Source organism: Thalia democratica, chromosome 2 (genome assembly GCF_965202585.1).
Source record: "Thalia democratica chromosome 2, ktThaDemo2.hap1.1, whole genome shotgun sequence".
In the NCBI taxonomy this organism is placed as follows: domain Eukaryota; kingdom Metazoa; phylum Chordata; class Thaliacea; order Salpida; family Salpidae; genus Thalia; species Thalia democratica.
The window spans coordinates 43,306,412-43,331,293 of record NC_139166.1 but is presented as its reverse complement, the minus strand read 5'-3'; the positions used below and the strand labels follow the sequence as shown (position 1 = coordinate 43,331,293).

Sequence of the window (24,882 nt, the reverse complement as noted above, 5' to 3'; positions counted from 1 at the left end):
ATGAAATCAAAAGGCACTTTTACTTACCATCTTTGCAATACCCGCAAGTTTCATTACAGTATTTTTTCATATAAGAAACATACATTTTATAGCAATATCCGCGTCTCTTCCAATATTCACAAGTCTGCTTCGATCTTATATCATTAGATTTACCTGCATTTAGTATAAATCATTTTTGAAAGTAAACAACCAGTAGTATTTTTTAAATGAACTAATTTTTCATAAGAGTTAAACTTAGTTTAAACTATTTGCTGTTTTAAAAAACTAAAACAGTGGTTTAAAAACATTTTATAGTGTTTCTAAGTTATTCGTGTGTCTCGACCACCTTTGAAAATTAAACAAAAAAAAATAAAATAGTAATTTTTAATTGTTAAACATTTTTAAAAGTTTTTACCCAAATTAAATTACTTTAACATTTTTGAAGTACTCATTACTTTTTCTTAACTAATTGACTTAAAAAAAGAAACGATGCTACTTTTTGTCAAAAGTTAAATCGTTAAATATGTAGTTGAAATACAATTAGAAAAAGACTGCTTGGTTTTTAACACACTATATAAATTGAGTTTAATTCCCTGAAAAAATTGTATTAGTTTTATAAACACTTTTTTTTTTAATTTTTACATAAGGAACAAATCCTGTTTGAGTTATGTAAAAAATATTTTATTAATGGTTTAAAAATTGTAATATTAATCAGTTTTACGTATGGTATAAGTTAAAACTCTTAATTTATTATTTCACGGTTAAAATATAAAAAACACTTTATTTCATTTTTAAAAAAAGTGTTTTTCAAAATTTTGAACACAACTACTTAGTTATAATAGTTATTACAAAAGATTGAAAAAAAACTAATGCATTTATAAATTTCTAAAATTTAGAAACTTTTATACTATATTTAGTTTATATATTTACTAAAATAAGACAAATAAGAAATAACTTTTGTATATTTTTTCCTAAAGTTATAGACTTAGATAATTAAAGTGTTAAATTCAATGTAGAAATAGACTTTTTAAATAACAAGATTTTGTGTAAAACTTTTGTTGTACCTTCAGTTTTGACACAAACGAGTTCAGTAACGTTAAACTTTTCACTGTCAGTACAAACTGCTTCTTTTGCTGTCCCATACTTTACTTCAAAACCGTCTGAACAATTTACAGCAACTTTATCACCAACGGAAAATGAATCCTTTTGTAGAATTTTGTAATTTGTAGAACTTAAAAACAATTGTAGGATTATTAGCGATAAAAAAATATATAAGAATGAGTTGAACAAAAGTTAAGATAGGTTCTAAAGTTTAAAATAAAAACATATAAAGTCCAAATAACTGCAGTAAAGTATTAGAAAAAAACCACACATTTTCATCAAACGCTAATCCAAAATTTTGTTAGGTTTTATATCAGGTTTCAACAACCTATGGCCCACGGGCAAGATAGAACCCACCAAGCATAAATTTCTGACGTATGTTTCAGCTTAAAATAAGTTCGGTATAAACAGTTTAAATTGATCTTTTTATAATTAATGCTTAAAAATGTGAACCTAGTTTATTTTTGATTCAACATTAGAGCGTATTGAATAGTTATACCATTATACTTTTGTTTAAAGAGTTTTTAAATCTGTATTTAGAGAAACTTTTTATCAACAGCTTTTAAATTACTAGCAACGGTAAAAATTTTTTTAAACAAATCCAGCCCATTACTAATTAGAAGGTGCTTCATTGAATGAGTATGATAAAAAGAAAATGTCTAAATCTAGAAAAACATTACTTTGTGCAGTAAACTGTTCAAACGGGAAAATTCAAATTCCGATTACTCAGATTCTTAAAAAAAAATTTTAACACAAATTTCTCAAAAAGTGTTTAAAATTTAGAAAGAGAGAAAAACTGCAGTTATAATTGTTAAGAATATCGTGATTAAAAAAACTTAAATAAAAATAAAGAGAGAGAAGTTATAATTTTTAAATACTGCTATATTTCAATAGATTTTAGAAATTGTTTCAGTCATATATCAAAATTTGAGATTAAATTGTTGTACACCCTTTCAAAATAGGTGATTTAAAAAAAAAAAAACATCGTGTTTAAAAAAAATGCACTCAATTTTAATAATCTAAGTTTAAAAGATTTTTGTAGACCTGCTACTTTATTTTAATCGAAAACATTTTATACTTTTTATTTTAGGAAATTGTTTAGTTAATTTTGTGAACTAAAAAATACTTGTTTAAGTTTTGATTGCTGCTTTAAAAATCAAGCGGTGTTTAAAGTTTTAAATTTATTTTTTTATTCAAGTGTAGTAATTAAGCTTTTGTCTTAGTTGTGGTATTATGTAAGTATTAAAAGAACTAAATATATAAAAAAAATTGTGTAGTTTATTTTTAATTACGTGTTCATCAAAAATTATTTGTACAAAATAAAAAACTAATTCAGTTGGAAAATAATTAAAAAAATCAATTGAAACTTTTACTTACCATCTTTGCAATACCCGCAAGTTTCATTACAGTATTTTTTCATATAAGAAACATACATTTTATAGCAATATCCGCGTCTCTTCCAATATTCACAAGTCTGCTTCGATCTTATATCATTACATTCACCTGCATTTAGTATAAATCATTTTTGCAAGTAAACAACCAGTAATATTTTTTAGATAAACTTATTTTTCATAAGAGTTAAACTTAGTTTAAACTACTTGCTGTTTTAAAAAACTAAAACAGTGGTTATTTTTTTTAAATCTTGTTTTATAGTGTTTCAAAAACAAATTACTTCATTATATCGCAGTAATGTGTATGCCTCTTCTTTCTTAACTATTAACTTAAAAATTTAAGTTTTATGGAATGCTACATTATGTCAATAGTAAATTTTTTCAAAACGTAAGTATAAAGACAAACTAAAAAGTATATTGCTATGGTTTAAAAATGCTATATTAATAAGTTTATTTATCTAAAAAAATTGTAATGTTTTGATAAGTACTTTGATTTATTTACTTACTTAAACAAATTGCATTTAAGTACTGTAAAAAATGTATTACTTAAGGTTCATAAATCGTACAAGTAATTACTTTATGTTTTCTATACATTTAAATTTTCAAAAATTAATTTACTTGTTTAAAATAAAATAATTACCTATAAATTAAAATTTTCTAATAGACAGTTTAAATTCCGAAGAATTTAAAACTTATATACTCTATTTAGTTATTGTATTTAATAAAGTGAAATTTAATGTATTTTTGTATAAATATTTTACTTTGAGAGTTTTTTTCGCATATGAATAGATAAACACTAAAGTTTTCATCATTACGACAAATTGCTTGAGCTGGTGTACCATCCTTAATTTTATAACCATCTGAACAATTTACAGTGACTGATTCACCGACTGAAAACGAATCTTTATTTTCAGGTACTAATTTACCACTTCTATAAACTTTTGGAAGAGTTGTACATTTTAAATCTAAAGTGTGTTTATAATTAGACCTATAATGTAGATTTTACATTTACAAAATATTTTAGACACTTAAAAATATTTTGACAACAAGGTTTAATACAATTTGAAACAGATTTAATTTTAATTTTTTTTATTCTTAAGTATTTTGTATATGTGTCGACCAGCGGGTTTCAATCTAACAATGCTTTACTAAAACAGTTTTAAACACTTTTATATTACTAACCATTACAGTCCAGTTTAAGATATAAATAATTCATATAGTAATAATTCTAAACAGTTATACTTAATTTAAACTTAACTATGTAAAAGCATTAGGAACTTGAGATTTATTCTAAAATGTTGCTAACTTTGTTAATATTTTACCAAAGCCTTTATATTGCTGATCTACAGCTCTGCCTATAGTTTCAAACTTAAATTAATAAAAAATTAAACTCAACAGTTTAATATAGATTCTAAAATAGTAGAACTTTAAGTAATTAATTTTTGTGGTACCTTCAGTTTTGACACAAACGAGTTCAGTAACATTAAACTTTTCACTGTCAGTACAAACTGCTTCTTTTGCTGTCCCATACTTTACTTCAAAACCGTCTGAACAATTTACAGCAACTTTATCACCAACGTAAAATGAATCCTTATCTTCATATATTAGAGTGCCATTTCCAACCAGTTTAAGGAGGAGTTTTGCATTTAACAGATACAAAAACAGACTTAATATTTTTCAAACTTTGGAATCGACTTTGTACAGTATCATTTTTTAAGTAAAAATAAGGGAGTATTATTTTGAAGTAATTAGTTCTACTGATGTTTAATTTACAGCTTATTGTGTTTTATTTTCTGTATATTTTGTGTTTCTGTTTTTTATTGTTTTTATAGCTATATTTCTAAACAATACGTTTTACTTACCATCTTTACAATATCAACATGTTTCATTACAGTTTTTTTCATATAAGGAACAAACGTTTTATAGCAACATCCTCTTTTTTTCTATTTCTTACAGTTTTGTTTGCTAGATCTATCTCTGCAAGTATCTATAAAAATGAATGACAAATTTAAAATTTTTAGCTTTAAATTTTTTTTACATCTCATATAAAACTCTATTAAGTGTTATATCATAAAATATAGAAAAATTTGTTTCAATTTTAAATAGTTTATGAAAAGCACATTTACAGCAAAAGAAAAGATAAATCTTAAAAAGTACAGTTTTACAAAGTTTTCAGTAAAAAAATAATTTAGTAAACTATACAACATATTTAAAAAAATATCGAATGCTTTTTTTTAAATTAAGCCATTATTTTCCAACTTTACATGATATATGTTATATTTTAAATTTGTATTTATCTAAGTACAACAACCTTAATTCTACAAATTTAAAGAAATTATTGGCAGTAACTGATATTTTAAAATATGTCTTAGTGTGCACCACAGATAATAAATCAACATATATTTTAAATGCATGCTACCTTTTAAATATTAAAACTTCTTGATAAAAATCTCTATTAGATTATTGATAATTAACATAAACTTTGTAAAAATTAATTTTTAGTATTAAAACTAATGACATTTTTAATAAAACATATTTTTATTTTTTGCTGTTTGCATATTTCAAAAAAAAACTTTACATAATTTTATTTATAATTTTATCAAAGTAAAAATAGTCGTTACTGTCGTTGAAGCTGAAATCAGTTTGAGTAATTTGTATGTTATAATATAAATTTAGCATTTAGTCTACTTTACAGTATTAAGTCGCTGTTCAATTGTAATTCAATAGGAGGACATTGTAGTAATAGTTTAGGTTGTACTAAAATTAACCATGCATATTTCTTAGTATTATGTTTATTATTTGTATAAACAATATTTAAACACGATAACTTTAGATGGTACGTGTTTATGAAGTCAGTTGAAACATAAAATTTTAATTAAAAAGAAGAAAAAAAGACTTTGACAAATTAAAAAATTCAAAAACTTTAAATTTTTAATTACATAAAAACTACCAACAAATTACCAAAGATGATAAAATTTACTTCTTATATAAAAATGTTTAACCTCTACAAAGCAAAACATTTTTCACAAAAGAATTCATTGAAACAATAAATTTGTATTTATCTCCTTACTCAAGTTGAGATTTCTATTTGTTGCTCATAAAATAAATTAAAAGTATACAATTACATTGTTGATCAGTGCATGTTGAAGTTGTTTTGGTTCCATTTAAGCACAAAACATTTATTTGTTCTCCAACATCGTATTCTTCTTTTGTGATGTTAATTGTTCCATTTCCTACTATTTTTGGAAGGGAAGAACTGGGACAACCAGTTTCTATAATGTTTTTGTACTATTTTTCTACTGTTAAATGAACTTCTATATAAACTTGATATTTTTATTAACTTATTTTATAATATATTAGTTTATGACTATTTGAAAAATAACTGCTTATTTACAATTTTGTTTTCAATTTAAATAGTTTTATTAGATTTAATAGTTATTAAAAGTTAATTATATGAAGTTCAAACGAAAATTTAGTTATTACCATCTTCTACGCAAAGTAATACAGCTGGATCAAATGATCCATCAGCTTTGCACACTGAAGTTCAATTTTCACTCACAGAATGTCCTTCTGCACAAGTAACTCTAACTTGGTCGTTTAACTTGTACCCATCAACTTTTGTTCCGTTCAGCATTCCTTGGCCAATTAATGTCGGTGGTTGGGCACAAACAATTATAAAACATACTAATTTAGTATATGAAAAACTTTAAACAAATCATATTATAAAACATGCTAGAAATTAGTTAATTATATAAAGTTCAAACGACAATTTAGTTATTACCATCTTCTACACAGCAATGCAGCTGGATCAAATGATCCATCAGCTTTGCACACTGAAGTTGAATTTTACTCACAGAGTGTCCTTCTGCACAAGTAACTCTACTAAGTAATTAAGAAAAAAACTAAACTCACTGTTATCATCATCAGAACACATGAAGTTAGCTTCAGAAAAAATCCATTTTGCTTACAAGTAGTAAATGATTCTCCTATAGAATTCCCACTGTTGCACTCAAAAAATACTTTTTCATTGTCTTCAAAATCATTTTTAGTAAAAGGATTACCTCCATTACTTAATTTCAGTACGCCGTTTTCAGGTACTTTTGGAAAGGTATTCGAAAAGCAGTAATTCTTCAAGTCTTTAAATAAAATTGTTTTTTAAACTAATGGATAGATTTATTTTCAGATCAGTTTTGTTATTTGGTTTTTTATAAACAATTACTAAACAACGTATAAAACTACTTTTTGTTGTATAGTAAAACCAAGTGTTAAAAAGTAAAGATTACTTGATGTACAAGCTAATCTACAATTAGAAGATTATTTCATATATATCATTTTAAACATTTACAAGCTAATTTAAGTCTACTAACTAGTTTGATTAGTATAAAACACTTTTTAAATAAATTATAAATATAAAAACTGTTGACTATCTTCAGAAATTTTAAAACATTTTAGTAGGATTAAGCTAGATGATAAAAACGTCTTTACTTTTAAAAATACTATTAAAGTTTTCATTTATTTGTTTTTCAAACTATTCTTAGCTTAACGAACTTATACTGTCGTTAGATTTGCAGTCACCACATGTTTTATTACACCATTGAGCATATTTCCAACATTTATTTTCATCCAATGCTCGTAGACAAAACAAACTTTCTGTCTGGTCAAAGCAAGTTTTGTCGATATCTGTAAAAACATCAATAAGTTATCAATAATTATATCCTACAACTAAACGTGTTACATAAGTTAAATTATTTATAATACGTTTAAAACATCTATTTCACAAAGTATTAGTTTTTTAAATAAATATTGTAGAAAAGAGTGGTTTAAAATAGCCAATTAAAGTTTAATTAAAACAAACTGTTTCTACGTACAAAGTAAAACATTTGTTAAAAAAAAAAGTTGTTGAGTGTATAGATGTTTAAAAAAGTTCAATCACTGTATCTAACTTTGCTTAAATTCTAAAGAAAATAAAAATTTAAAAAAATTACAAAGTCGTTGACTTCGATAAATTAAAACTACATAAAAAATAATCTAGGAAGGTCTGTACTACCAAACTTCAAATGTTAGTTTTCTGAACCTTTTGTTTATGTTAGTAACTTAACAAACCTTCTTGGCAGTTAAGTGAAGTCGGGAAAAAAACTCCATTGGTTTTACATATAGCATAATCTGGACCAACTTTGTGGTAACCTTTCGGGCAAGAATGGTATACTTTTTTAGAGTTTACAGGCCAATATGCGTCTCTCCAATTTTTTCTGTTTATAACTGATGGTAAATTCTCACACAAAGTTTCTGTTTTTTATATATAGTTATTTGTCTCAACTGAAAAAGCTTGCTTAATTTACTAAAATGTAAAAAACTTATTTAAATAGAGATGTGCAAATTAAATAATTTATTAAGAGGTCGCAATTTTTTGTCACCGAAACCCGGTTGTAAGTAAAGTATGCTTTTTTTATATATAAAATAATACACTGAAACAACTTATGGGACACGATAAAGTTTTTTCGGAAAATATTATCTTTTACAATTTTTTTTTGCATTAAACTTTGCTATACAACTAGTTCTATACGTTAAATCCGGATTTTACTACAAAAATAGTTCACAGAAAAAAATTGCTAGATCATTTTTAAGTAGTTAATTACTACAACAGTTATATAACAGAACCTTTTTTCATTACTACAATACAATTTATTTTCATTATTCTAAGAGCAAATGATGTTTTTTTGTAACTATATAGTTATAGTTTATTAAACGACAAAAAATACGCTCAAAATATTTGGTCCTAGGACCTGGTGCACGAAAAAACCTTTAGGTTATCGAGTCGCACACCACGGATACTTTTTAACGTCTTGTCGAGGACTTTTATTATTTAGTTATTTACCTATAAGTTGTACGTTTTTTGTGCACAAACTAAGCATATTAACCTTTCTGTTTCAAAGCTTGGCACTTGTACATCAGATTAACTTGTCTTTTGTCTTTTTCTGACATTTCTCGACCCTTTTTAGTACAAAAACGGTTTGTATCTTTTCAATTAAAGCTTACTTCAATATAACTTAGTGTATTCTTATGCTAATTATATGTAATTAATCAAACTACTAATTTTTACTATAAAAAACACATTAATGTTTTTTTTTCGTTTTTAAACTAGCAAACAATATACCTAAAGTTTAATATTTTACATTTCAAAATATTTTAGGTTTAAAAAAAACATAAGCTTTAGGGTTCTTTTTATTTAGTTTACTTTCTTTATATTACAAAACAAAAGGATTTTTTTTAGTATGCGAGAAAAGTAGCTAAAAATCAGACTACACACTTTTCTGTTTTTCTTTTTAGTTAACTTTTGATTTTTTTGTTAAAAAAATCTTGAGGTTTGTAAAAGAGTTTTAATTCTAAATTTTTTCTGACTAAATTGACTGCTTAGTTACAAAAATCAAATAATAAGTGCATAAAAGCACACTTGGTGTTGAGTGTTGTTAAAAAGCTAAGATGTTTCCTTAAATGTTTGAAGATTCAGCAAAATAAAATGATTTTTTTTCATGTTAATTCAAATTTTATTTATTAAAAATTTATTTTTATTTTATTATAAACATGTTTAGGTAAGGTGGGTTAGGAATAAAAGTAATAATTAAAAAAAGTTTAAGAAAAGCTTTAAGAATATTTGCTGAGTAAATTTTAGGGAAAACACCGGAGTGTTAAATCGGACCCTTGGTATTAGTAGTTTAAAAAATAAAGTGAATTTTTATAAACCAACCCTTTTTATAAACGTGAAATTCTTAGTATAAATGAAATTCTTAGTATGTGTTGATTTTTCTGTTAAACTAAATATACAGCTTTTAAAATAAAAATATATAATACGGGTCATAGAAAGGTTTTTTTATACACCAGGTCATTTTACAATTTCTTTATCGTGTTCAATATCTTACTTATTTAACACAGTGTTTTGCCTATTGTGATGTTTAGTTGTAATCATTTTTATTTAAATTTTAAAAACATAAAATATAGTAGAGATAACTGACTTGTCCTAGTCCTTTATATGGTGCTACTATGTTAGTCATAGTATCATTACCATTTGATGAAAAAATTCTCGAGTTGTATTGTAAAATAGAGTTGATATCGTATGGTGAATTTACGTCATGCCACTTTGACTTAGAAATTTTGTCAAAGTTGTATCCCAAATATTGTCAAAGTTATTATGCCATATCTGTTTAATATCATTTAGTAATAAAAATGTCGTTATAACTAAAATAAAAGTAAAAAAAAATACTATGCTGATTTGATCATGCTGTTTTAATCTTTTGAGTATTTTTAATACTTATGTATATGAGTTATTTATTTGAATATCACTTAAAAATTGCTACAAAGGTATTGAGCTGGTTTTCTAAACAGTATATATATAAGTTTTACAATTTTAAGTTCTAGCTACGTCATTGATTACCAGTATCTGCACTTGTGCACAGTAGTGTGTACAGAGTTTTATAATGAGTAAAAACAACCTTCTAAATATCTGTAATTGTTTTTTCTACTTTAAAAACAGATTTTGACATTTCAAGAAATTATAACTTTAACACACAAAAACTATTAAGAAACTTAAAACATTATAAAAATAGTGTTTATTACAAAAAATAGTACTTAACAACAATGTGTACAAAACTTTTTCGAGGCGCACTTTGCACAGATTTTAAAAATCTTAAGACCACTGACTTTTAGGCAAAAAATCTAAATAGTTTGCTCTAATAAAAACAATTAAATACTTTTAGCGATGTTTTCGTAATTCACTTTAATATAAATATCCCTGTCCGGTCGACTTTGCTCATGAAAAAACCCTAAAGCGTGAAGAAACTCGTGAATTGCAATATACTACGAACCACACCCGCTTCCCATTCCAATCTAGATATTTAAAAAGGTTTTAAGAGGTTTTTAAGGTTTTAAAATACTAGCTAACTTAACTTCATATTTGAAATATAAAAATAGCATATTAAATTTAAAATATTGTGATTAATAAATAGATTAAACAGTTTACTGATGAAAAAAAACAGTTTAGATGAAAATAAATAAACAAAAGAATGCACCAAAATGAGTTACATAAACTTGTTTAGTATAGTACAAAAATTTAAAAATGGTAAGAAATACCTCTGACTTTTGTATATAACTGATAAATAAATATGTTAATAACTTATTTAGTGTCTGAAAATAAATTTAAACCTACAGAAGTTAATAACAATGGTTAGAGTTATAAAAAACACTTTTTTTATATAACTCTTGTCCATTATTGATTACAAATCCTGTGTAGGATCAACAGCCACTTCTTCTTGCAGTAACATTTATGAAGTGATCCTCATTTGTCCTCTCTTTTAGCCTTATACACGTAGACTTTTCAAAATCTTTAGCTACTTCTATTATCGAACTATTAACCTTGAGTCTTCTAAAAAAAAGTTTAAATAGTTTCTTTACCTATTTATAGTGCTCTACAATGAAGTAGTATATAAAAGTTGAAGTATAAAGTGAAAACAGTACTTATACAAGCAAAAATATGTCTAAAAGAAACTAATTGCCTAAAATCTATACTATTATTTTTTTGCGATAATCTTAGGACGTAAAAAATAAAATAGACAAAAAAAGTATCAAAACAGTAAAAACTTCAAAAATAAACAAGATACTAACTGACTGATTGATGAACTTTGTATGGTACAACATTGTTACCATCAGTATCTTTATATATATTCCATAGACTAAAATTAATTGTAGCATCTCTTTTTTTGACATGATTTACTTTTTCATTTTCATTATCATCAACCAAAAAGTCACTAAATAAGTATAAAAGATTGTAAATATTGTAACAAAAAATGCATTTTGTTGTATTTTAGATGACCGCCAGGGGGCGTTAGACGATTTATATCAAATTACACTATAAAACTTTAAAAATGTTTGTGATAATGCTCATTAGGCCCTAGCTTGCGCACTACGCGCAGCTCGATATGTTGTTCGTTATTTTTGTTTTTGGCTCAGTTAGCCATAAGATCGTGCAAAAAGCACAATAATTTTAAGAACTTAAGACACTGATTGAATTTAAGAACTTTGTTATGATTGTCATTTTATAAGAACTTTATCTTTATTTGTATAACTGTATTTTAACATACTCAGTTAAGCTATAAGACCGTGCGAGAGGCACACGAACTCATTATAAGAACTTTTTTATTATTTTCGTTTTATAAGATCTTGAAGCTTATTTGCATGATCGTATTATATTGTGCTTAGTTTAGCCATCGTTGTGCATGAAGCACGACATATATTAAGACTCTGTATTATTAGTAGTATTTTTAGTAAGACCTATTTTGTGCTTAAGATTGTGTCATTAAGACACTTTAAAAACATTATTAAGACATTTTAGTTTGTAGAATTTGGTGTTTACTTGTTGTGTTTATATTCGCAGTTTTATTCTACTGATAAATTGGCTGCTTTATTATTTCTACTTCCTAATTTTCACATTAACATCACGTTTTTAATAAACTCACTTTATTAAAGAAATTATATATATTAAGTCTATTACATACTTATTAATTACCAAGTTAAACCTAATGAGTAAGGTAAATTCAGTAAAAACCTTAAGAGCTAAACGCGCTAAGCGTTTAGCACAAAAAAGGGGACTTCCCCGAGTTAAAGGTAGTCCCCTGTCAGGCCCCTGGAGGACTACAAATGTTTGTTTATTAAGAGTTTATAAACTTTATATTCTATAGACAATTTTGAAGATAGCTAGAAGAAAAAAAAAACTATACAAGTTTAAAGGTATTATGCTGTACATAAAGTCGTTACATAAATCTTAGTCTTATAAAACTATTTTTGTTTTTGCTACAGTTGTTTTTATAACAATTAGAAAAAAATATTTATAGATTATATGTCTTTTTTAAAGTATAAGGTATCTAGAATCTAAATAACTTAATAGCTTATAAGTATGATTATATAACTTTAGAAAATATAGAAGTGTTTAATTACTATCACTAAATTTGTAAACAGCCTTGATTAAAATTTTAGAATTAGTTATAAAACTTTACTCTATCGGTTTATTAGTTCAGTTATTTGAAAAGTTTCTCAATAAAGAGTCCGTTTAAGAAAAATTAAAACTTATTTTGCAAAACAGTCACTTCATTGAGTTTATTATGTGTTTTCTAATTACTAATTAGGTTCTGTAAAATTGCAGTAATACTAAACTTTTATTTTTCATTTTAACAATCAATATTTTTATGTGTAATGTATATTAAAAAACAAAAGTATATAATCAAAATCTTGATACTTATTATGTGTAAAACTTAAATATTGAAATTTTGACATATATTTATGTTAGTCTATACAATTTTTGACTACTTAAGTAGTTATAAGAACTAAGCGTATATAATTAAACTTTTTGATAATCAAAATGTTTCTAACACTTATTGGCCGTGCTATACTGTAATAAATTTTTACTTGAAAAAAAACTAATCATTCTTTTTTTAAAAAATACTTATCAGCAATAAACTTAAGATGCTGAGTAAAAATATGTACAAAAATCTATGTTTTCTAAAAGCTTTCCTTTTCAAATTTTATAAATCTAAACTTTTTAGTTTATTTAACACCGAACTCATTTTAAAATCGCATTTTTATACCAGTGGTCGTCAAAAATTCACCTGTGCACACTAGTGTGCATAGAAATATTTTTACTGTGCACAGAAAACTTGGTAAGGTGAAAAATAGTTTTTAAGATTACGCTTTTTTTGCTTATTTCTATAGGAAAAAGATAACTATGACATAAAATAACAGTTTTTAAATCGTTATTTATATACTTTAGCACTTAAAACATAAAAAACTAGTATTTTTTCATTAATAAATAGATATTTTTTTATATTTTGGTGCGCACGGGACTTAGTTTTCAGTAATTTAGTGTGCACTGTTTTTGAAAAGGTTGAAGACAACTGGTCTATACTATTATATTAGTATACTTTTTTTTTGAGTGCTATAGGTTTTGATCCAAGTTACATAAAAAGCACTTATTTATTTTTAAAAATATTTATATACTTTAATATTTGAGGAATAAGTTTAAAAATTTGAAACCCATTAAAAAAAAGTATAAGTTATAGTTTTTTTGCCAACAAAAATGATAACCACGATTTTAATTATAATGTTTTTATTACTTCAAAAATTTACTTTAGATTTTATAACTTATAAACTATTTCTTATTATCAGACTATATTTACATTTTGGTTGCATTTTGTTTACTTAAAACTCGCATTTTAAGTTTAATTATTTAATTTCTAACTTAAATACGTATAAAATTTATTTATAATTATATATACAATTTTAAACTTATTTTTTCGAAAGTTTAATCGCAAGTCTTTTTTTCTTTTTGTTTTTATTTACTTGTTTACTTTAGTTTATACTTTACTAACTATTTTTTTAAATAAGTTCACTAAACATTAAAACCTTACATAAAGAGTTTATAAGAAGCTTACTTGGAATAGGTTTGTCAACATTTTGATGCGGAATTGTTGAGTCTTCAATAGCTGTCACATGTATTACAGCGACCAAAACTAAAAAACATAACGAAAATTGTATATATAAGTAACAAAATTATAATTTAGTTGCTTACTTAATATTAACAAAAATATTGTCATAACTTGTGACATTTTTTATAACATCACTTACAGGGGCGTCGCGTGGGGTGTTGCACTGCCGCAACTGCACCACCTTGAAATTTTGTAAAAAAAAAAAGTATCTGTAGCGTTTTCGTTATTTTTTAGAACGAAATCTCTTTAAAAACTTCAATTTTGAAAACGACCATTTTGCCCACTTCACTGCCGCAAACTCTTAGCTGACTGCCGCAAATGAACTTAAAAAAGCAAAATTTCTTCAAGAATTACCGCAAAATCAATATCTTGCGGTAAGTAAACTAAATTTGAAATTCCCTAAAACAGGACATGCTTAAGTATCATCTACAAGCTATTGTAAACATAAAATAAAAACAAAGCTAAGCTACTGCAAAGGATTAAACTTGAGTTTATGTACCCACATGATTTTTTAAATTTAACAGATCACTTCTATTAAAACTGGACAATAAAAGAACAAAACTTGTCATGAATGAAATAAATTTAAAGAAAAAAAAGATAAGAACCTTAAATCACTAAAGTCTAAGAAATTCGATTTTTTATTTTAATCTGCATACATAAACTTAATTATAACTGATTATTGTTATCATAAAATTATTAAAATATTTAATTAAATTATTTTTAAATGTAAAATTTAAGTTCTGAAAAAAAAATAAGAAGTTTAATATAAACTTCTAGTTCACTCTTATAGAAAAATAATTTAGATTTATATTAAATGAAAATTAGTATTATTGAAACAGTCACATATTTAAATAAAGTAAATAGCCTTAACTTAGAAACTTAGAGTAGTTTAACATTTTAGGAAAATTTAGTCTACTTTATATGACTTTTGGTTTAATTTTTTCATAAACAAAGCAAAAGTTTTCGATAAAATTGTTGAAACATGGTTGCCTTGCCTCATAATCAGAATAACTTAGAAATGTTAAAAACTCAAGATGACCCAAGATAAATTAAAACAGACCAAATTATAAAAATATTAAGGCTGACTAAAGCAGTTTTAGTTTTTTATTCTGAAAATAACAAGCTTATTTAAAATTAAAAAATAAGTGTTTTACCCCTATGGCCACATGAAAACTAACTAACCATTTTTTTACTGCTATAAGGGTTACTTTTTTAAAAATTATCTTTAAAATTCTTTAAAAATTCAAAAGCCTCACCAACTAAACTTTAAAAGTTGAGCTCCTGAGAAAAATACTGTCATCAAAATGAAAAACATATTAAAATTAAATAAAGAAAAGATACCCTTAAAAACTTTTGAATTTTAAACCTCCAAAAAAAGACATTAAAATTAGAAAAAAAGTTAATAAAAATCTTAATGTTTGTAAAAAAAAAAGTGCAAAATAGTGAGGGGTAAGGGGGGGGGGAAGGTTTATAGGCACTTTTTTACATGTTGTTGTTATTTTAACTTTTTCAAAAAGCTAATATTTACTCTTTAATAAACTTGAAATTTCCAATTAAACTTTTAGTTACAACCGGTCAAAGCCAGAGAGTACAATGATTTATTATACAAGGAGCAAATCAAAACAGCAAAAGAATACAATTTTACTAAAAACCTATATTCTCCATCATTCTTAAAGCAATTTTTATCAAACTTTTTCATCCTAAGTTTTATAAAATTTGTTTACTTTTGTTAAAAAGAAATTTAAATTTTTAAGTATCAATATATATTTTTATATATACAAAAAAAAAAACTTGTGTTATTTTTTTTTTTCTTAGTGTTTCAAATATCTATTTCAGCAATTTGTTTTTTTTATAAAAGAAACATCTAAAGATTTTGAGGCCAACTTATAAAAAAAAAATATGGTTTTAGTGATTTGATTTATTTGTTGTTTGAGTTTATATTTTATTAATAAGGATTCTTTTGTACCTCTGACTGTGAGTTACCATATCTCAAAAGTTAATATGAATTTTTTATATTTATAAAAGATGAGTTGTAGTAAAATTAAAACTTTATAAAATAATTTCTAACAAATAATTCTAAAGTAGATGTTAAGGGCATAAAAGAGGGGGGGGTAAAACACTTTTTTTAAGCGCTGATTTAGTTTGTGCCTCCCATAAGGAACCTTTTATTGCCTTTGACCAGCTTTATCTAAAAAAATATATTGAATTTTTCAAATCTGTAAAAAGCATCTTGTAGCTTTGTAAAAACTACATAAAATAAGATCAAATTGTGAAGAAAGTGTTTCTTTTTTTGTAGTGAAGAAATTCTTTTTTTGTTTGTAGACTTTTTAATTTCCTTGCCAAGTCTGATAAGACATTTATTTTTTTGTTAAGTTAAATATTAATGAAATAACCATTCTTAGTATGATGTTTAATCAAATATTTTTTAAATAAAGTTGAGGCAAAATAAAAAAAACTATTAAAGTTGCTGTATTTTCATTATAATAACAATTTGTTTTGTCTAAATTTTTTCTACTGTTAGTTTTAACTTTAAAGCCTTCTTAAAAATCAATACTCATAAGTAAGCTAAAAATTTTTGAGTCTTTTAAATTAATTAATTTTTTTTTAATATTCCTATATTTGCTTTAATTTTCAAAGTATTTACTTTTTTTTTAAGTTGTTTTCTTAAATAACTTTTTTTTTGAAGAAATAAATGTTTTATTTTTAAACAAAATTTCCCAAGTTACATTAGCAATTTAATGTAATTGTTCTAGAAAAAAGTCTTTATTTAAGATAAAAAAAGAGTTTTAAAGTTAGGGTTTTTTTTTTTAATTCTGCACCACCTAAAAAAAATACCACGCGACGCCACTGATCACTTACAATAGTCGTATGATATCTGCTTAAGTTCGTTTACTTTAGTGACTTTTGTAACAAACTAATCGTAAAAATTATAAATCATCACTAAACAAGTTAATAAGGATTCATAACTGTTATTCATATCTTATACGTAAATAAGTTAAAAAATTATAAACATCAACTTTGTAGGACTGTAATTAAAATATGTATAGTATATATTTTAAGTTTTAGAACCAAATGTTTTGAGCGTTTTTTTGTCGTTCAATAAACTATACAGAGTATATTGATAAAAAAATTTGTACTAGAATTTAAACGTATCTTATAAAATGTTTTAGATTTATGTTAAAAACATAAGCAAAAGTCCTTTAGAGAAATAATATTAGACTTATGTATACTAAATTATGTAAAAAACTTTTTTTTTAATGAATGTTAAATAACACACTCTAATCCTTGAACGTTACTTAAATAAACATAAAAGTGCTAGTTTTGTTTAAAATGTCATCGAAATCATCTTAGTTTTGTATAGCTTAAGACGTTAATTGGTTTACTTTACATAGCTCTTCTGAATAAAATGTTTTCTTTACATCTTGTAGTTTAAGCAAAGCAATATTATTTAGTAAACGGTTGAAACAAATTAAATAGTTAATAAATTCGTTATGATAAAAACACACTTGATAGTTAAATTTTGAACATGAAAAAATATTGATTTTGAAAAAACTTTAACAACTATAAACGTTACAAAAACCACTGTAAAAATTACTCGATGTTTATTGATCTAAAATACAAAAAAAAAAGTGTTTTTTTTTTGTCTTGAAAATGCATAATGATAATTTTTTTCTTTAATTTTTAATAAAACTTAACATGTATTGTTTTTTAAAATATAAATGTTTACCTCGTAGAGTATTTTTTATTAATTAATATAAACATTGTCTTGGACATGACATTAAACTGTATCCTGGTGTATGACTCGATAATTGGAAGGTTTTTTTGTACACCAGGTCCTTGGACCTAATTTTTGAGCGCTTTTTTCGTTTAAAAAACAATATATAGTCAAAGCTGTTGACACTATAAATAATGATATGGTAGACTTTTTGGGAAACTGTTGTTGATTTTTGCACAGTGCAGCCTAGTTGAATGATGTTGAAGAAGCTTTAGATTTGCTTAAGACAACTAAAATGTAGCTACCTATTAAATAATAAAAAAAGTAAATTTTAGTCTCACGTTAAAACTGACAGCGTCTTAGACGTTAAGTTTTAAACAATTTAATTGCGGTAGTTTTTTCGACTATAAACGCACAAACGGATTATTCAGTTTTAATGTATTTATTTAGATTATAATAGCAGTTTCCTCGTGACTGTGTATCTCTACCAATCCTAATAAAGATGACTCCGGTCCTTTTCTGTCTCGAAAACTGTTATTGATGGTCGTGCGTTTACTTAACGTGCAATAACTTACATGCATTACTTAATTAGAAAACATTGTAATATTTTTTACAGCTTCTTCTAAAGGTGCCTTTCTAATTAGTTACTATATAAATTAGTCTTTTTTTGAATTCTGTTGACTTTTTTAAGTAAGAAACAAAATTTTTAAGAATAGTTGTTGATATGATAGATGATATTTTATTTTTGGTAATAAACCCTGCTTTTTAAAAAATTCTATGTCTTTAAAAACTGTTTATTGACCAATAAAAAAGCGCACAAAATAATTGGTCCTAAGATCTGATGTACGAAAAAGTCTGTCGGTTATCGTATCGTACACCACTTAGAAACAGTTTAACGTCTTCTATAGGAAAGGAAAGAGATTTTACTTTATAACGAAGAGTAAAATTAAAAAAGTCAGTCTTACGACTTTTGTTATAAATAACCAAAATCGATTTTTCAAAAACTGCCAAAATTAAAACTCAATCTCATTGGAGTTTCTTTTTTTAAATGTGCACAAATTATAATATAAAAGCAGAATGTTCACATAACAGAGACCATAAAAAGAAAACAACTAAGTTTTAAAATTAATTATCAATGAATAATCAAGGCATTCATTCTTTTACAAGAAAAAAAATGTGTATCTTTAGCCAACATAGCCCTACATTAAGTAAGAAAATAATTTAGTAGCATAAAACGAAGTTTTAAAATTTCAGCGGTGAAACATAGTTACTTCTGAATTTGAAATAAATGTTTTCAAATTAAAGAATCTTCAGCTTGAATTGATTTCTTTGTCAAATCTGTTTTAACCATGTGTGTAATTATGTTTTATATCCAAATAATACATGGACAACAACATTTTTGTATGCCAAGCAAGCATATCGTACTTAATAAAAAAATAACTCACTGATATCTTACATTTACTTGGTTACATAACATTTTAAATTGGTACAACTTAAGTTCTTAAAAAAATGTGCAGCCATTTCTCAAGAAGTAGTATACATTTTGAAAAATAAAATAGCAGCTGTAGATCTAATTTATAAGACTAAGATAGTAAAAAAATGGTAGAAAATATTTACTATGAGATTTTTTTTTTAAATTACTTCATTTTAAAACTTTTTTTAGTCTAAATAAAATTAAACGTAAAATAAATGTATGTAGGTAATTAATAATGTTACAACAGCTTTTTACTTTTGAAAATAAGTTTTTAAACAAATTTTACCATATATACAGTTTTAATAATACTAATCGTTCATAATTTTTGTTACATTCATATGTTGCATTTATTAGATAAGAAAATCAATAAAAAAAACTGTAATAAAACTTACAAAGTAAAACGAAAGCTAGTTAGCATTGTTATTTTACAAATTTTATTTTAAAAACCAGTTACAAAAAGCGAATATGACTAGTGCAAAAGAAGTATAAAAGAGTCAAAACTTAAAACTAGTTGTCACGTATATTATTAATACTCTATTGTTTTAAACAATTCTTAATATATAGTTATTTGTCTTAAGTTAAAAGAAATCGCTCAATTTACTGAAATGTGAAGAGCTTATTGAAACAAAGATGTGCAAATTAAATATTTTACTTACTACCAGTTTTCGGTGGGAAAAAATTGCGACCAAAATAGGCTTAAATTCTAATTTTAGATAGTTTTTAATTCCATATACATAAATTTATAGGTATTTAACCAAATAGGCTATTTTAATGTTGGTTTTGTTTTAATTACGTGGTCTCCAGTAACTTACTGACTGCTATACTTACGAGAAGTAAATAATATACTAACAGTATAACTTACAAAATTATTTCTTAAGTTATTAATAAAACACACTTTGAATAAATGCAATTTACTTTATTTTCAATAATAATTCTTAGTTCTGAAGAAAGAAACTATTAAATCACGACACAAATAAAACCTATAAAAAGTATCAACAATCGTAAAGTTACATAAATACTAACATCAACTCCGCGATGTAGACGTTTTCTTGATTCTCGAAAACTGAAGTAAAACGTTGAACTTAATCGTAACTTGATCGTACCGCGGAATAACTTTGCAACTAACTTTAACGCGTATTTGAAAGACAAACGCCGATATATATGCGTCGGAATGAAATTAACTCCCTAAAATAAAATAAATGTTTGTTTTTAATACTGGAAGCACGTCACGAAATCTGCGTAAAACAGTTTACAACATCCGCTTCAAAATACGAAAATGAGATGTTAATATAATTACATTATTTCTTTTTAAATTTTTATTTTAGTGTTTAAAGCCTGGTTTTAAATAATTTAAATCCTTATAATCCTACTTAACTTAAAGATTTTTTATAAGTGTTTTAAGCGCAGGTAAAAAAAAAGTAAGAAAAAGAAACTGTATAACTTATTATCTCAAAAATTAAGATAAGACACAACATAAGGTTAAAGTAACAATGATAGTCATTTAGTTGTCCTCGGGGTTCTTGTCCTTGGGCTTGTTGTCCTCAGGCTTTTTGTCCTCAGGCTTGTTGTCCTCGAGCTTTTTCTATTCCGGCATTTCTCTTCCGGTTTCTTTTTCTACGGTGGTTTATTTAGCAGGAACGATTTGTTTTAATTCGCTTGTTCTTCTCTAAACTTCAAATTCATAAATTCATCGAATTCACTTGTTTACATAGAAAATATTCATCTTTTCATTGTCCATCATTGTAGTATTCATTTGAAAGAATTAATTGTACAAAAATACGCGGCTCAAAAATAAAAGTTGAGATATTCTTTCAAGAAAGTTTAGTAAAAACTACTAAGTTATTATGCCAAAAGACAATAACGAAACTGTCAGTATTTACGTTTAAACCTATTATTTTATACAAAACAAAACATTTTAAGCATTTAAAGGTGCATTAAAAGAAAATTAATATTTTAAAACACATGAAACATTTTAATTTTGTTTTTATCTTAGAAAAACATATGTTCTTAATATTTAACTCGCAAACTTTAATAAACAAAACAGAAAACATTTTCTTTAAAGTATTTTACAAAACAATAAGTAGTATTTTCATGCACAAACTTTTATAGGATTCAAGTATAAAGTATTTCTATTAAAGCAACAAAAAACTTATGCATTATAGAAATTTATAAAGAGAAAAATTTAGCGAGTGCTTTTTTACGATCGTTAACAGTCAAAACTTAATGGGAGTTGAAAGTACTTTTAAATCCTAAATTTATAGGAAAAATTTATCACGAGTCGAATTTGAAAGCTTTAAACTTGAACTTGATTATTTTACGAGCAAAAAATCTGATAAACCAGTTTTGTTTTAAAGTTAGAGTAAAATGTAGTTACTAAAATTTCAATACAAAAATTGGCCTATTAAACTTTTTTATTGTATAATTGTTATGTCTTAGCTTTTAATTAATAGTTCAATTACCAAACTGTAATTTATAATATAAAAAACTTCATAAAACATCATTAAAAGTAAAAAAGCTATAAACTTTACAATTCAGAAATTTTATCAGAAAAGAATACAAAATAAATACACTTAATAGTTTCTTTAAGTTTAAATTCTTAAAAATATTACCTGAGTTTAGAAAATATTAAAATAGATTTTCATGTCAATAAAAAGTAACAATTTTTTGCCTTTATTAAATTCTATTTTGTAAAATTTGTAAAAGTATTTATATTTTATCTTTAAAAGGGCTTTATGATAAATGTTAAAAGTTTTAGACCTGCTATTAGTAATTCTGACTCTTTTTTATCCTGTGTTATAATTTCTTTTTTGTTAAAGGAATCAAATACTGCCAAACTGTTTTTCTCTTTAGCTAATATGTTGCTTGATACCCTAGTTTCTGATTTTGTTTTTAAAGAATTGTAATAGCCTGAGTCTTGTTTATAACCTTTAAGCTGCACTGTTGGCACTTTATTTTTTGGTTCGCTATCATATTTTTTATTGTTACTGCTATTTTTCTGCTGTTGGTTCTGATGTTTTTCTTTCCTTAGTTTACCTTGTTTTGCTGTGAAAGCAAAAGCTTGCTTATAAGCTCTATTAGCTTTTCTTTTCTGCTGTTGAAGGTTACTAGAATGATGGTTTGCGTCAAATATACTTTGTTGAAGTTTTTGGTTGTAGTTTGAATTTTTATCTACAGCATACTTAGACCCTTGAACTGTTTTACCATTAGGACCTGTCACGTTTGCGGCTTCTGACTTGTTGTTTTTACCTACAACAATATCAAACTGGACTTTTTCTCCTTGTGCAAGAGACCTTAAGAATTTGTTAGGGTTATTTTTGATGATAGCTGTATAATGAACAAAAATATCGCTGTTCCGATCATCACGATGAATAAAACCGTAACCTTTGCGAACATTAAACCATACTACTTGACCATTTGCTCTTATTTCTATAGTGTTTTTGGTTACCTGAGCTTTTTCTTTGACTGTTTGATACTCTTTGGTTGTATTAGATGTTTTTGTAGGTAAGTGTTGATGACATGACAAACACTATGCTATGTTAACATTGTTACTACTATTCCCATTGTATGATTTTCTTAGTTTAAAACTATCTCTATCTTGATTATGGTGACGATAATTATGATTAATACTATTATATCTTAAATGAAAATTTTGTTGATTATTAGGACGAACACGCTTATGGTAATTTATTTTAGACTTATAATGACTTTGCTCATACTGCTGTAGTCTATCGTAATTAACTTGCTTAGGTATTAATGCGTTTTTTTATAAGCATTCCATATGGCTTGTCCTTTTCTTTTAAAAACTTCTAAGCTTTCATCAAAATGTTCCCTAATCTTATCTTTGATCAAAAAGGGCATTAAGTATGCAAGAAAAAACTTAATTCTGTCCTGCTCTGGACATTTGGCCCAACTCACGGCTGTTGAAAACACTTTATTAAAAGTTGTACGCTCATTCCAAACTGGAACTTTATCTAAAATTTCAGCTAACTGATCGTCCCTATTAATAAAAAGTTTTTTAAAGAACTGTCATTTCTTTCACCTCGTTCTGTCATTTTATAATAGTCTGACAACTCTTCTCTCGGCCAAAACCCAGTTAAAAATTTATACTTTTCTGTATTACTAGAAATATTTTCATTTAACATTTCCTCCTCGAAAAAACTAAAAATATCACGAAGGTTTCTTACAAAGTCTAACCTTTTAAACTTTTTACTCAGTCTTTGCGCCTTTAATGTGTCGCTAAAGTTATTAAAATTATTTTGATTACTATTTTTGTAATCATCGTAAAAAGGTTCGCGTTTTTCTAGCATCGCACGCTCAAAATGTGGTGATCTAGACTGCTTTAATCTATTATTTAACTTTTTATTTGCTTTTGTGAAATTCCTAACTCTTCTTCATTTGTTAGCTGCTTAACTTCGCTTGATTTTCTAAATTGTTGTTGAATGCTGTTTGACGGATAAAATTTAGCATTATCATTCATCATCTCTGCTTGATGAGAATTATTTTGATTGATATCGTCATTGTTGTTTGTGTGCATTTATTCTGTTGACTGCTTGAAGATTCCTAACCAGAAGATTCAAGGTTCTTAATAGACACTGCGTGGTTTCCACTTTAACCAAATAAGCTAATTTTATGTTGGTTTTGTTTTAACTACGTGGTCTCCAGTAACTTACTGACTGCTATACTTACGAGAAGTAAATAATATACTAACAGTATAAGTTACAAAACTATTTCCTAAGTTATTAATAAAACACACTTTGAATAAATGCAATTTACTTTATTTTCAATAATAATTCTTAGTTCTGAAGAAAGAAACTATTAAATTACGACACAAATAAAATCTATAAAAAGTATCAACAATCGTAAAGTTACATAAATACTAACATCAACTCCGCGATGTAGACGTTTTCTTGATTCTCGAAAATTGAAGTAAAACGCTGAACTTAATCGTAACTTGATCGTACCGCGGAATAACTTTGCAACTAACTTTAACGCGTATTTGAAAGACAAACGCCGATATATATGCGTCGGAATGAAATTAACTCCTTAAAATAAAATAAATGTTTGTTTTTAATACTGGAAGCACGTCACGAAATCTGCGTAAAACAGTTTACAACATCCGCTTTAAAATACGAAAATGAGATGTTAATAACATTACAGGTAATATCATAAACATCTTTAAACTTTTTTTAAAAAGCTCTTAATTCAGTTTTTTTTTTTTTTTTTGACTCATTACATTAATTAAATTCAATTTGTTTTAAAATTGTTACTAATTTTACCTAATTATATACTGATTAGCTTGAATTTTAGAATATGTGACATTTTAGATTTTTGTTTAGATTTTCATGCATGAATAAGTTTTTAAATAACATTATAGATAAGCAACATTGTTATGAGCAGTTTACTATTTTATTTTACTTGAAAAGGTCGCAATTTTTTGCTACCGAAACCTGGTAGTAAATAAAATATTTTACTTGCACATCTTTATTTAAATAATTCCTAATAAAAACAGCTTTTTATAACACATTAACTACTACGAACTTTAAAATAACAAATATTGATGATCTAATCATAGAATTAACTAAACACGAAAACTTCAATGATGTATCATTATGTATAAAGTTCAATTGAAAGACAAAGTAATTTTATAAAAATTTATTAAGTGGTCAATTATGTCATAAGAAAGATGTAAACTAT

The 24,882-nt window shown here is 25.3% G+C and overlaps 2 long non-coding RNA genes across 2 annotated transcripts; both read right to left on the bottom strand.

Annotated features, from left to right (window-relative positions):
- Positions 1–1,077: 1,077 nt before the first annotated feature.
- Positions 1,078–3,354, bottom strand: LOC145830150 (uncharacterized). The gene is made up of 3 exons (XR_014369628.1): positions 3,233–3,354; positions 2,458–2,583; positions 1,078–1,210 (listed from the first exon to the last, which is right to left on the bottom strand). It is a non-coding gene; the product is annotated as an uncharacterized LOC145830150 (long non-coding RNA).
- A 7,884-nt stretch (positions 3,355–11,238) lies between these two features.
- Positions 11,239–14,124, bottom strand: LOC145849595 (uncharacterized). The gene is made up of 3 exons (XR_014372366.1): positions 14,083–14,124; positions 13,946–14,023; positions 11,239–11,269 (listed from the first exon to the last, which is right to left on the bottom strand). It is a non-coding gene; the product is annotated as an uncharacterized LOC145849595 (long non-coding RNA).
- Positions 14,125–24,882: the final 10,758 nt, after the last annotated feature.